General features: G+C 43.2%; 1 protein-coding gene across 13 annotated transcripts in view; it reads right to left on the bottom strand.

Annotated features, from left to right (window-relative positions):
* The window catches only part of ZHX3 (zinc fingers and homeoboxes 3), a 127,491-nt gene that overhangs the window by 22,057 nt on the left and 90,522 nt on the right, over positions 1-14,912 (bottom strand). For 4 of the 13 annotated variants that reach the window (XM_053199952.1, XM_053199951.1, XM_053199954.1 and 1 more), the window contains one exon: positions 4,116-4,298. The exons of the other annotated variants lie outside the window; for them this stretch is intronic. The gene's annotated coding sequence lies outside the window, so the exon portion shown is untranslated. The remainder of the gene's footprint in view (positions 1-4,115; positions 4,299-14,912) is intronic. 13 annotated transcript variants of the gene reach the window in all.

Genomic DNA, 14,912 nt, shown 5'->3' with positions numbered 1-14,912 from the left:
AAGAATTCCCATTATCATTATTTAACATTGTAATGGGATCCTAGACAATAAGATGAGACAAACTGGTGTTATTTGCACATGAATAAGAAAATCTCCTGAAAAACTATTATAACTAATAAGAGGACTGGGTAAGAGGATGAGATAGGGGCTCCTAGGTGGCTCAGTCGGTTAAGCGTCCAACTCTTGATTTCGGCTCAGGTCATGATCTCATGGTCATAAGATCGAGCCCCACATTGGGCTCTGTGCTGATAGTGCAGAGCCTGCTTGGGATTCTCTCTCTCTGCCCCTCCCCTGCTTATGCTATCCCTCTCAAAACATAAATAAGCTTAAAAAAATGATGAGATACATTTGCAATACACACAAATCATTACATTTCCCCTATGCCAAAAATAATCCATTAGAGAAGGAAATGGGAGGGGGTGGTGGAGAGCCCATTCACATTAACAACCAAAACTGGAAAAGATCTCAGAGTAAACCTTTGTAAAAACACGGGCAATATCTATATGGCAAAAACTGCAAAACTCTAACAAGAACAAAAAAGAAGACCTAAATAAGTGGAGAGTCATAGTATATTCCTGGAGGCAAAGATTCAGAACTATGTAGATGTCAGTCCTCTCTAGATTAATCTCTAAATCCAGTACAATCACAATCACAATCAAAATGCCAGCAGGTAATGCAAGTACTGTAAAATGGGGACGGTAAAGTCTAGGTGATGAGGATGTGGGTGTTCACTATAAAATTAGTTCAATTTTTCTGTATGTCTGAAAGTTTTTATTAAAAAAATGTTTGAGGAATTGCCATCAGGATTCTTTATAGAATTTGACAAGCTAAATCTGAAATTCCTCTGGAAGGCAAAAAGCACAAAACAGCTTTAAGTTTTTTTTTTTAATTTTTTTTCTTTTTTTCAACGTTTATTTATTTTTGGGACAGAGAGAGACAGAGCATGAACGGGGGAGGGGCAGAGAGAGAGGGAGACACAGAATCGGAAACAGGCTCCAGGCTCTGAGCCATCAGCCAGAGCCTGACGCGGGGCTCGAACTCACGGACCGCGAGATCGTGACCTGGCTGAAGTCGGACGCTTGCTTAACCGACTGCGCCACCCAGGCGCCCCCAGCTTTAAGTTTTAAAACAAAACTATTTAGATGAACTTGCTTTACAAGACATCAAAACATATTTTTTTAATGTTTATTTATTTTTCAGAGCACGCACAAGCAGGGGAGGGGCAGAGAGGGAGGGAGGGAGGGAGGGAGGGAGGGAGGGAGGGAGGGAGGGAGAGAGAGAGAGAGAGAGAGAGAGAGAGAGAGAGAGATGGAGACACAGAATCCAAAGCAGGCTCTGACAGCACAGAGGCCGGTGTGCGGCTCACACCACAAGATCATGACCTGAGCCAAAGCTGGCTGCTCAACCGACTAAGCCACCCAGGTGCCCAACATCAAAACATATTTAAAACTTGAGGGGTGCCTGGGTGGTTAAGCATCCAACTCTTAATTTTGGCTCTGGTCATGATCTCATGGTTCGTGAGATCGAGACCTACCTTGGACTCTGCACTGACTTCAGGGCCTGCTTGGGATTCTCTCTCTTCTCTCTCTCGCTCTCTCTCCGCCCCTCCCTCGCTCTCTCTCTCAAAAATAAACATTAAAAAACATTTAAAGCTTGAGTAATTAGAATAGTGTATTATCAGCATAAGAAATGATAAATGGATGAATAGATCATCTAGATACACTTTGCATATATGGAATTTTCAGAGTATGAAAACAGTGCTATTTTTAAATCAGTTGGGAAAGTGAGGCAAATTAATAAGTATTAGAGCAACTAAGTTCAATCCTCACCAATATTTTAAAGAAAAATAATTTCCAGGTGAATTTAACAGAGAAATACAAGAAACAAAATCACAAACATATTAGAAAAAATACAGTAAAAATCTTTTTAAGTTGTGCTGAAAATTTTTTCTGTGGAAGATTTAAAACCTAGCAACTGCAAAAGAAAAAGTTGATTGATTTGACTTCATAAATATGATAAATTTTGACTACTAAAGGAAACCATTAATAAGGCTTAGACATAAGTGACACACTGGGAGGAAATTTATAAGATGACGATAATGTTTACAATGTATATGACAAAAATACTAGAAAGGGGGCAAGGAAATGAACAAGCAAATTACCACAAGCTATTAACTAGAAAAGATGCTCAACCTCACTGGTAATTAGGGAAATGAAAATTAAATTAAAAATGAGGCTCGGGGCACTTAAGTGGCTCCTTCCATTGTGCATCTGACTTTGGCTCAGGTCATGTTCTCATGGTTGCTAAGTTTGGGCCTGCACTGGGCTCTGTGCTGACAGCTCAGGGCCTGGAGGCTGCTTTGGATTCTGCGTCTCCCTCTCCCTCTGCCCCTCAGCCTCTCGTGCTCACTCACTCTCTCTCTCTCTCTCTCTCTCAAAAATAACATCAAAAAAATTTTTTTTTAAATGAGGCTCTTCCTCCTTCTTCACAGATTGACAAAAATCAGAAAAACAGACTGTGTCATATTCCTGCAATAGGAGAGTATAAATTGGTGAAATTTTTATGGAGGTCAATTTAGCAATAGCCATCAAAACTTGAAAAGGCCTTTCCTTTTATCTAGCCATTTCACTCTGAAAAGCCCACATAATCTGATGAAGTACAAAAATACACGCACATGATCGCAAAGATCCCAATCAGGTTATCCACTGCATCATTTCGTAGTAGCAACAACGTCCATTCGTCGGGTGGTGATGAAACACACAATAGAGCTAGCACTAGGAAATGAAACGCAGCCATTTAAAAAGGTTAAGACCTATGGGTACTGATGTGAATACATCTCTAAGACGTATTTAAATAATAATATATAATGTGCTGCAAAATATGTTTCATTTTTTAAAGAACAATCTTTGTAGACTTATATTTGCTTGAATAGAAACAGAATTTAAAAGAACAAAGAATAAATACTGATCCATTGAATAGTGAGTGATTTTATTAGGACAGACAGGAACATTTACCTTTTTTTTGTAACTTTGTGCTTTCTATATTGTTTGAATTTGTTACAGTCATGTGTTGCTTTTTAAATATTTATTTATTTTTGAGAGAGCACAAGTGGCGGCGGGGGTGGGGGAGAGGGGAACAGAGGATCCCAAGCAAGCTTCATGCTGACAGGCTGACAGCAGTGAGCCTGATGTGGGGCTCAAACTCACGAACCGCGAGATCATGACCTGAGCTAAAGTCACTCAACCGACTGCGCCACCAGGTGCCCAATGTATTGCTTTTAATTAAAAAATATCAGTAGATATTAAAATAGGTAAAATTAATAGTGCCAGTGAGCAGTACACCCTGCAATGGAGAGGCCAGCATATGGGGTGGTTGTAAGTCGCTCACACAGAGCAGGGAGGTTCGATGTGACATGAACCATCTGCGCAGGAGGGGTGCCCAGGCTTTGTCAACATGGAGCCCCTAAGTGGTATCACTATCTTGTCATTTACTTGCTAAGCCTGACTTGTGGAGGTCATTTGCCTGGAACAATACATGATAACTGCTGTGGCCTGGACTAGGGAGGTGGAGGGATGGTGACCACTCACGGTTCTTTTTTTTTTTTATTATTATTTTTTTTAATGTTTACTTATTTCTGAGGCAGAGAGAGACAGAGCATGAGTGCGGGAGGGTCAGAGAGAGAGGGAGACACAGAATCCGAAGCAGGCTCCAGGCTCTGAGCTGGCAGCACAGAGCCCGACGCAGGGCTCAAACTCACAAACCGTATTCACGGTTCTTAATCCATCAACGAATCTGACCACTTCAAAGAACGCTTGACACCCTGAAATCCATAAGGGCACAAATGGAGGCAGAATCCGTGCAGAATTTTGATACTTAAAAAGAGCCTTACTTACAGAATTTTGATACTTAAGAGCCCTACTTACAAACATCCTAAATATCACATATTTGCGTGGAGTTGCACACAGTAGCTGAAAAAAATCAGTGAACCCCTTAAGCACCCGAAGCGTGTCAACAAGCTGTATTGGAGCCAGATGTGCGAACAAAACAAAACAAAAAACCCGGCAGGTTCTCATATGAATTCAGTCAGGGCTATAAGTGATCGAACGTGTGGATACCTTTCAGGATCACTGTTCAGCATGAGTCAAGTGATCCCAGCAGTGGGGATCAGTGGCTGGTGCTGTGAACCACTGCCAGAAGCTCCGAATTGAATCAATAGGTTCCATCTGAAGAGACTTCTGCAGTCTAAGATAACACCACACACAAGAGGATCAATTTGCACTGATGGCGCCACCGCTATGCTAGAAAGAAAGGCCGAGAAATTTCCATGACCAACTAGGAAACTGGATTTACTTCCATGTTATCACTCAAAGTGCTTCATAGCCTGCAAAGTACTTTCATTTCTTTTGATCCATTCCCCTAGCCTTCCAAGTCGCCAGTGGTTATTGTCCCTTCCCCCATCGTCGCATTGAGGTGACGTGACAAAGTCACACAGCAGATCTGCGGACGAGCCTGATATTCTGACTAAATCCCATGTTGTTTTTTAGACCATATTCACTCTGAATACCAACTGAATAATAAACCCACTACCTTTAATTATTTTTACATTATTTACATTATGAATTCTATTATTTTGAGCCTACTTACCAAGGGCTCAAAGGTTTTAGAAGCTGAATTATTCCAGTGTTGTCTTTTTTTAAATTAGGATTTGACAGGGCTACCATGATCCTTAATATGTATAACATTTTACACTGTCAGAAGAGGGGGCACGTTATTTACTCCTATGTATGACGACAGAGTTCTGTTACAGCGGGGCCAAGTGACTAGACCAAGTCAGTCATCAGGAATCTATAACAAAGAGAACACAAGGGAACCGTCCATCCTCAGGAATGTGTGTGGGCAGAACCTTGGCAGGCCAGCAGATCTGCTGGCTACAATTATCAGGTTTTGCTGAAACAAAGAAAGGAATCACAAAGGGTTCAAGCTTGTTTCTAAGCCGAATCCTCAAGTGTCAAAGCAACGCCAAGTCCAGTGCTGGCCTCCTTTTACGCTCTGGGTTGTAAGGGACACGATACTTTGTACATTTAGTAATCACCCTTCAGTGGAGGGCTTGGGGCCAGAGCCCTCTACTTGTTTATTCCCCTCAACTCATTCTTGTTTCTCTCAAGTCACCAACAGAAATAGCCTGCTCCAGTCAGATGTTATCACCTTTTCCGTGAACACAAATTTATTCCTTCTCAAGCTCAGAAAGGTGATTATGATATAAATACAGAGTACCCAGAATTAAAGGGATTTTAGAGACCACATCAGTCTCTAATCACTCATCTTTGCATGAATTATGTTGAAAATATCACTAACCAGTTAGGAAAGCCTATGTTTGAATACTTCCAGAGACAGGAAGGTCAGCACCGATTGAGGTTGAAAAGATGCTGGAAATAGTTCCTTGCAGTAAACGGAAAGCAATTACCTTCTTTTAGGTTCCGCTCTCTACATTTTTCACTCAAAATAGTTGAAGACTTACTATGTGCTAATTACCATGTGCTAGATACTGGGTATATAAAGATTTTTAGAATTGTGCCACCCCTGTTCTCAAGAAGCTAATTGTTGAGGCTGTGAGGCTACTGGCCAATATTCTGGAGCTTCCTCGCCTACGGGTCACGTTGGATTTCCCTGACCACCTGCAATTAGTTATAACCAATGGAATGTAGACAAGTATGCCATCTCTAGGAGAAAGCTTTAAGAGAAAGTACATGTTCTGCTTCACTATTTACTCTCTGGCCCACAACTGGCAGTGTTCCAGATTGTGCCTACTCTGTTAGCATAAAGTGAGAACAAAAGCTGACCCACAATGTATACACACAGTGTGAGCAAGAAATAACCTTTGCTGTTTTAAGCCACTGAGGTTTTTGGACTTGCTTGTTACTATGGCATAATCCAGCCCATCCTGACCAATACACAGTATAAGGGAAGCCTGACAAATCAACCAAAGTCAAACAAGAAGCCAGGTACCATAGTGGAGGCACGCATGGGATTCAGTGAGGGTGTGGGAGAAGCCATACCACCTAAGTTATCCAGAGGACTCGGCTAAGGCCTCACAGAACAGGTAACCTTTGAATTAGAAGTTAAAGGATGAGTAGATACTGTTGAGAAGAGTGTTCTAGACAGGGAACACTCTATGTGAAGCCACCGAAGGAAGAGAAAACATGGTGTGTTCGGAGAATTACAAGGAGCTCAGTTTTGCTGGCATATGCAATCTGACTGGGGTGGATTTATCATGAAATAAATGAAGCTGATGCTTTGGAGACCCTCACTGCACAGGCATCTTCAGTGGCCTGTATCTATTATTTTTTATAAATTTATACTTATATTCTTTATACTTTTTTTCTTTAGGAAGGCCTCTCTCCTAACGTTCAGGTTGCACAAGAGCTAGATGTGCTTGGGATGGGGTGGAGGGGAGTAAGGAAATGATTCCAGGTCTACAGATCTTCTCTGTGGACCTAGTAATCTTCCACAGAACACCTTCTCAACATTTCGAAAAAGGAATCCTATTCCCTAGGAGTCTTTTCCCCATTCTTGTTCCTGCACTTCGTGTCATGGGTTGGACCGTCTGCGCCTCCCCATTGCTTTTCTCTGAATGTGTTCTTATTTGTATACAGCCCTCTTAGGAGCGGCGCCTGAATCGAAACTGAATCCTCCAGATACAGTCTGAATGGATTTACCATTCTCCTTAATGGCACTTCTTGTGTCATACTTGATTTCTCCCCATGTTGTTACCCAAATGATGCCTCAGTATTTACACTGTGAGATTCCTCAAAAAATAGGGATGAGTGCTCCTTGATTTAATTCACATCACCAGTACCAGTACCAAAGTACACTTGTTTATTTTAGTTTAGGTTTGACAGACTCTGAGGAACAAGTTTGGTAAAGAAAAGAGAGAGAGTTCATTTAACAACTGTTTGCTAAGCACCTACCCTGTGCCAGGCACTGTTCTAGATGCTTTAGTATGAGCAAGATCTAAAAAATAAATAAATAAAGATCTCTACCTTCCTGGAGTTTACATTCTAGTTTGGAAGACAGACCATAAAGCAAATAAATCAATCAAATTGTAAGTGCAATGGAGAGAAATAAAGCAGGGAAGGGAGAAGGAGTCCACACTGGGTGGGGAGGGATGAGGCTGCAGTGTGAAACGTGGTGTCTGGAATGGCCTGAGAACATGACACGGGAGCAGAGACCTGGAGGTGAGGCAGGGAGCCATCTGGATGTGTGGGAAGAGCACACAAGCTGGCATGGACCCTGAAGTGACAATGTGCCCGGCTGGTTCAAAGGCCAGCATGGAGGCCAGGACAGATGGGTGGGAGGAGTCGAGAGGGTGGGAGAAGACAGGGTCAGAGAGGTGAGGAGGCCTACTGTGCAGAGCCACGTGCCATGACGACCTGGTTTCCCTGAGGTGGGCAGAGCCACGGGGAGCGCTTGGAACAGAAAGGGCTGACCCGATCCAACTTGTGTCTCCAGGTCGCCTCTGCTGGCTGCGTGGAGAACAGACAGCAGGAGAAACAAGTGGAAAAGTGGGAAACCTGTCAGGAGGTTATCCGGGCAGCAGATGACAGCAGCGTGGACCAGGATGGTGCAGATGGAGGCAGAGACGTGGCTGGATTCTAAATACGTTTTCAAAGTAGAGCCGACAAGATTTCCTGAAGGACTGGATGGAGTGTGTGGACACTGTATCCATAGCAATCAGGGAGACCTCCTGGGTTTCTGATCTGAGGGACTTGAAGGATGGCCCTGCCATCAACCAAGATAGGTTTGAACCTGGGAAGCTTACTGCAAAACTCAAAAGCAAACCTGTGCTGTTAAGACTGGAAGGTTCCTTTCCAGGTGAAAAACTGGATGGGGCCAGTTTGGTCAGAAGCATTTTAGAGAACTAACGGTCAGGCCGCTACTGAGCAGTGAGGCTGTGCAATGCCAATGCTCCGAGTGAAAAGACTGTGGTCTTTGCCAAAACCTGCTCACTGCAAAAGCCGAGGGAAGGCGGACAGAGGGTGGGCAGGGTAGGGGATGAAGAGTTGGGGACAGGAGGAGGCTGGGAGCAAACCTTGAGGGATCAAAGGATACCCTGAGAGTCAACCAGTCAGAGCCTGCACGCTGGGAAGCACGGGGCAGGTCCTTGCAAACTTAAACATATTATGTTACTTGCATCTTAATTTTGTTTCAAGTACAAAAGTAAATCACTTTATTAAATTTAAGACTAAAAATTTTAAAAAGCAATATAAATGGTTTGTTCTGGATGTGGTTTTACTTCTGAATTACATTTGTTTTGTTTTAATTGAATTTTTCCAATGTGGGTGAGAGAGTTTACGGGCTAACTAGCTTGCAGGAGACTGAGCCTGCTTGAACCTCTCACGAACATTCATTTAAAAAAGAACTCTCAGGCTCTCTCCTGTGGATATGATGCTCCTCCCCCTCCTTCCAGGCTCAGTCTGCACCGATGACTTTCTTCAATGGCCTCACTACAAAGCCCAGCAAGACTGTACGCAGGAGAAAGGATACTGATTTCACTCCCAGTAAGAGAAATGCTAATTAAAAGCACTCAGATTCTTTCTTTCGCTTACTTTGGAAAAGCTCAGAATGTCTGACAATATACTGATTTGGCAAGGGTTTGAGGAAGTAAGGCACTCACACTGCTTGCAAGAGAGAAAACTGGTAAAACCTCTATTGAGAACTATATAACAATAGCTAACAAAATTACAAATGCTTATTCCCTTTGAGTCAGCAAGTCGGCCTCAAGGAACATGGCCTGCAGATATACTTGTACACGTGTGCGATAGTGGATATGCAAGGTAATCCACTGTCCGTGCTGTAATAACACGGGACTGGAGATAGCCTCCTTGTCCACAACACGGCCAGTAGGATAATATGCACCTGTGAAAAGGAATGAGGGAGCACTTTTTATACTACTATGAATTAATCTTCAAGACATCTTGATACAGGTTTTTAATTTTAATTAAAAAAAGTTTTTTAGAGCAAGAGAGAGGGAGGGAGAGAGGGAGTGTGTATATGTGCACAAGCAGAGGAGGGAGGGAGGGAGGGAGAGAGAGAAAATCTTAAGCAGGCTCCATGCCCAGCGCAGAGCCCAACATGTGGCTCGATCCTACGAACTGTGAGATGATGATCTGAGCCAAAATCAAGAGTTGGCTGCTTTTTAAAAAAGCAAAGTGCAGAAAGAAAAAAACACATGTGCTTAGGTATGTATACACTTAAAATATCTCTAGACAAATACATGAGAAGCTAGTAACCATGGTTGCCTCTGGACAGGGGAATAGGGAGTCAGGGAAGCTTTTCCCAGTGAACCCTTTAAAATTCTCAACAATGTCAATGTACCACGTATTCAAAACAATTAGAATTTGAATTAATATATAAATGGAAAAAATGTTAGCACATTTTCCAAAGTGTGTGGGCTGGTACAGATAGCAACAAGTGAAAAGGTGAGTGGCTAATGGGGTTGGGGCAGAGGACAAGAACCTGTGATGAAGGTCAATGCCATGCGGCGCTCATTTACATTTCAAATTTCTAATAAATACAGATGGGCTTTTGGTTGAACTTCTGTAATGGTGTACATTGGCCACTTCATCTACAACTAAATATAACACAACATCTAAATATACTCCATCTGCTGCCAGCTTAAAGCCACTGTTCTAAAATAACTTAGAAACATCTAAGACAAAGGAATCAGACATATATGCAGACCAACATCCTTCCCAATTAAAGACTCCTACAGCAACCTGTTATCCAGTCTCTAGTTAGAGTAGCCCCGTGGTCCAGGAGCTCATTATCGCTTATAACCATTTATTGCAAAGTTCCTTTCTTAGTCAGGCCTGATTCCCAGGTTTCAGATCTGCCTTTTGAATGGACACAGAACAAGTGAACACCCTTCATTGTTCACTCTTCAGTCAACCACTCTGTCCACATAGCAGCCTGTGCACACTGGAGATGACCATTTCCCCTGTCAGCACTCACCTCTGCAGGGTAAGCATCCCAAACTCATTCCACACTTTCTGTAGTGACCTGCTGTTTGGATACACCTAATCTGTCCAGGTCACTCTCAAAATGTGGCAATTAGAACTAAGCATTCGAGATGCAGCCCCATCAGAAGACAATTACACAGGAGCAGTGCTGTAATGATTATACTATCACTACTAATACTACCAGAAACCTATCTAGGTGGATGTTTTACTTTCTTTTTCTCCCCATGCACATGAGGAATTTGAGGCCCAGAGGGGTGACGTGGCCCAGTGGAACAAGAGAACACTACTGGAATTTGGCAGGACTGGGATTCTTTCATCACAGGCCACTGGGCTGCACATTTTCAGACACTCGTCTATAATCCTGACAGAGGAGCTCTGGGCTTTCTTTCCCTTTGCCTCTTCGAATTTTACCTTCTTGTCTTGAGGGAATGTTTTCGTTTCTTGTCCTTTATTTCAGTCATGTTATCTGGATCAGCGAGGCCCCTGCAGACTCCCCTGGCGGTGGTGGTGGCGGCACACCTCTCTTCCTGAGAATCACAGCCCTCGTGAGCTCTTCTGGGAACATGTCTGCGTCAGGCCCCAACTTCCATGCTGACCAGTCCTCCACGCAGCACCCTGTCTCTTTCATAACATTTACCAAAACTGGTCACTGCATCTGCATTTACACCTTTTCCTGCTTACTGTCTCTCACCCCAGCTAGGCTCTAAGCTCTGTAACATCAGGGCCTATGGCCACAGTATCCTCAGTGGCGGGCACAGGGCCTGGCACATAGTAAGGATTTTCAGTGAATGAACGGATGAATAAGCGGAAGCTGAGAATGGGGCTACAAATCTAGTATCAGACAGGGCTGGATCTGTCCCCAAACCCTTTCATTACGACCCGTGTATTCCTGGGCAAACAACTTCCTCTCTCATGATCGGACTCCCCAGTGGTAAGTGCAGATAACGATGCCTACCTCGCAGAGCTGGCACGCTGCTCAGTGAACTGATAGGGTTACAAAAGGATACAGCGTGCCTCCTGGTACACAGTAAGCACGCGGTAAGTCACAGTCACTGCAGCAATCGGTGCTGCTCTAACTACCACGCACAGGCTAGCCACGGGAGGATGATAATCTAGTGTAACAGCAAAAGGTACATCCGTTGATTTATCCTGCTTGTGTTTTTAATTACGGTAAAAAAAAAAAACACATAAAATTTACCATCTCAACCATTTTTAAGTGTACTGCACAGTAGTCCAACTATATGCACACTGCCCTGCAACATGTCTTCAGAGTCCTTTTCCTCTTGCAAAATTGAAACTGTTTCCACCGAACAACTTCCTTTCCCCCCTCCCCCCAGGCCCTGGCAACCACCATTCCACTTTCTAACAGTCTGACTGCTTTAATATCTCCTATATAGGTGGAACTACGCAGTATTTGTGTTTCTATGGGGGCTCTTGGATCCATCTTGAGCAACCTTAAGGTGCCAAGGTCCCCCAGGGGTAGGGACGAGCAATAGGTCTCAGCACCTGAGCCTCCTCTAGTCTATAAAACAGTAAAGTCAATGACAAATCATGAAAACAAGAGTGACCATGACTGTACAAATATAAAATACCAACAACCATCATCAAATATCCACAACCATCATCAAACTGGGAATAATGTACACGCGTCCCCCATTCCCATTTCAACTCTCTTCCCGTGGTACACGAGTGCACACACACACACTCACCACTACCACGCTCAGGAGAGTGTTTGGGGACATGCAAACTAGTAAGCATATTTATGTTTTTTCCATGAGATTTCCAGTGCCTAAATCAAAAGTTTCTAAGAACTTCTCCTGATGGCATATATGAGAACGGATGTGATGTGTCAGCCATCATAAACTTGGTAAAAGTCGTATTTGTTTATCTGTTTGTTAGGGCAGCTTTAATATTACATATTGGTTTGGTGGTGGTGTTTCTATGACAATCTTGGATGATAAAATTCATCTGACTTTAGTTAAAATGCCACTTAAGTCTCATAAGAATAGAAGTCGGCCCTTTAACTGGCTCTCTCCCATCCTCCCTCCTCCCCCTCCCCCGCAGAGCCAGCCTCCACCATCCAGCTTATTCAATTTCCTTGCTCAGTCGGTCTTTGGCACCCTGCAGGCTCCACTGCCTCCTCCCAGTCTGTCCAAACTACTTGCACCAAGGTCACTGGTCAAGTGGCTCTTTCCAACTTCTCAGCCAGTCTCAAAGTCATTCAGGACCCAAAGGAGGTTAAGACCCACGCCTCTACAAGCTCTTCACAAGGCAACAAACTCCCCCTGCCCAGGACCTTGCAATCTCCTGTCCCCAAGTGACATAGTGACATCCAAATTGTCCTTGCCAGCTCTAAACTATCTGTCAAGCTCCAAATCCATCACTTCCAACTGCCACTGCTCCCTGTAGTTCTTTAAAAGCTACACACTTAGTTTCTGCCTCTCCTTACCTGGCATTCACACCTCAAAAGAAACAGAACAAAATAAGCAAAAGACTCAGCCATCATGTTCTACTGCCTAGATCTTCATCTCACTTCCCACCATTCATCCAGATTTCCAAGCAACAGGTCTGATCTCCAAATCACTCCTGTATCCCTTATGCAGCCCTCGCCCACCTTCCCCTTATCTGGCTGTTGTCAAATCCTAGAAGTCTATAAATGTTTCACATTGGACCTTCTGTCTACATCCTTGAGAGACATAGTCCAATGGTTAAGGGCATAATATCTGGAGCCAGACGGGCCTGGTTTATGTCCCGATTCTGCTACCTATGAGTTTTTACTGGTAACCTGAGCAAGGTGCTTGTGTCTTCGGTGTTTGCATTTCCTCTTCTGTAAGTGGAGGTGTTAGACTCAATCTCTCAGAGCTGCTGCAAGAATAAAGTGGAGGCGTAAGGGGTGCAATACTATGCCTGACACCAAGCAAGTGCACCACACACAAGGGCTACTGGCACATCCTTGTGTGCTTTACTGTAATTCAGTCCCCCGTCTGCTCTGGCTTGGAGTCCAAAGCAACCCTTCAAGCTTCTAGCCCTTAGTTCTTTCTCCCCTTCTGTCCACTTCTAACACTGCCAGCAGAGTCAACATCCTTAAAAACAAATCTGTTTGTTTGGTTTAAAGAGTTTCTGCCAGGGTCAGAAGATTCTACACATACGCTGTTTGATACTGTAGCCGTGAGCCACATGTGGCTACTCAGCGCTTCAGTTGTGGCTTGTCCAAATTGAGACGTATCATAAGGGTAATAATACACACGGGATTTGAAGACTTAATATGAAAATGAATGCAAAATAGAACAGAGTTCTTTATTTAAAGTAGTGACAGAACAAATGCTATCTAGTAGCTTTTAAATCACCCTTAAATTACCTTTTTGAATCAGTATGCTTATAGTTTTTGGTAGCTTATTTTTCTTAGTGCCTTCACTCTCATGTCTCCTTCATGTCTTTTCCCATTCTAAATGTTCATAGATGGTCTCAGAACCATCTCATCTTTTTTTTGGAAGGAGGGGGATTTAAAAAATATATTATGGTAGAATATACATAATGTGAAATGTACCATCTTAATGATTGTTCACTGCATGGTGGCATTAAGTACATTCCCACTGTTGTGTAACCATCACTACCATCCATCTCCAGAACTCTTTTCATCTTGCAAAACAGAAATTCTGTACCCATTAAACACTAACTCCTCATCCCCTCCTCCCAGCCCCTAGAAGCCCGCTCTCTGTCTCTATGAATTTGACTACTCTAGGTACTTCATGTAAGTGATGTATGTATACAAGGACAGTATGTGTCCTTTTGTTACTGACTTATTTTACTTAGCATAATGTCTTCAAGGTTCATCCATGTGTCAGAATTCCTTTAAAAGGCTGAAAAACATTCCCTTGTATATATCTATACACCATATTTTATTTATCCATTCACCCATCAATAGACATCTGAGTTGCTTCTATCTTTTGGCTATCGTGAGTAACATTGCCATGAACATGAGGAACACAAATAGCTCTTTAAGTCCTTGCTTTCAATCCTTTGGGGCATATGCCCAAAAGTGGAACTGCTGGATCATATGGTAGCTCTATGTTCAACTGTTTTTTTTTTTTTTAAGAGTGAGCAAGCAGGGGAGAGGGGTGGAGGGAGAGAGAGAATCTCAAGCAGGCCCCAAGCCCAGTGTGGAGCCCAATACAGGGCTTGAACCCATACCCCGGGGACTGTAACCTGAGCTGAAATCAAGAGTTGGACGCTCAACTGACTGAGCCACCCAGGCGCCCCCCTAAAACACTTTAAATCACAAATATGGCTTCCATTATATTTCTATTGACCAGCGCTGCTCTCGATGCTCTGAACTGGGGCCACCGGCAGTGTGGAGGGCACCAGGTGAAACCATGGGATTAAATGATAGTCTGCAAGCTCCCTTCCTCTTGTATTTATCATTACAGCGCTTATGGAGCAGGAGAGCAGTGTGGTTGAGAATCGAGGCTTTTTAATCAGGCAAGCTCAGGTTTCAGTCTTCACAGCCCGCTCTGTCCAATATAGCAGCCACTAGCTATATATGCCTATTAAGTACTCGAAATGTGGCTAGTGCAAATTAAGATGCTGTGTATCAGATAATGACTAAATTTCAAAGACTGAGTACAGAAGAAAGTGATGTAAAGTATCTCATTAGTAATCTTTATATTAATTACATGTTAAAATATTAACATTTTTGATAGACTGAGTTAAATAAAAATATATTAAAGCTAATTTGACTTTTTATCTTTTTTTTTTAATTTTTTTTCAACGTTTATTTATTTTTGAGACAGAGAGAGACAGAGCATGAACAGGGGAGGGGCAGAGACAGAGGGAGACACAGAATCTGAAACAGGCTGCAGGCTCTGAGCGGTCAGCACAGAGCCCGACGCGGGG

This window comes from Acinonyx jubatus, chromosome A3 (assembly GCF_027475565.1).
Source record: "Acinonyx jubatus isolate Ajub_Pintada_27869175 chromosome A3, VMU_Ajub_asm_v1.0, whole genome shotgun sequence".
Taxonomy (NCBI): domain Eukaryota; kingdom Metazoa; phylum Chordata; class Mammalia; order Carnivora; family Felidae; genus Acinonyx; species Acinonyx jubatus.
Note: the sequence above shows the minus strand (reverse complement) of the source record. Positions and strands in the feature narration are given on the sequence as shown.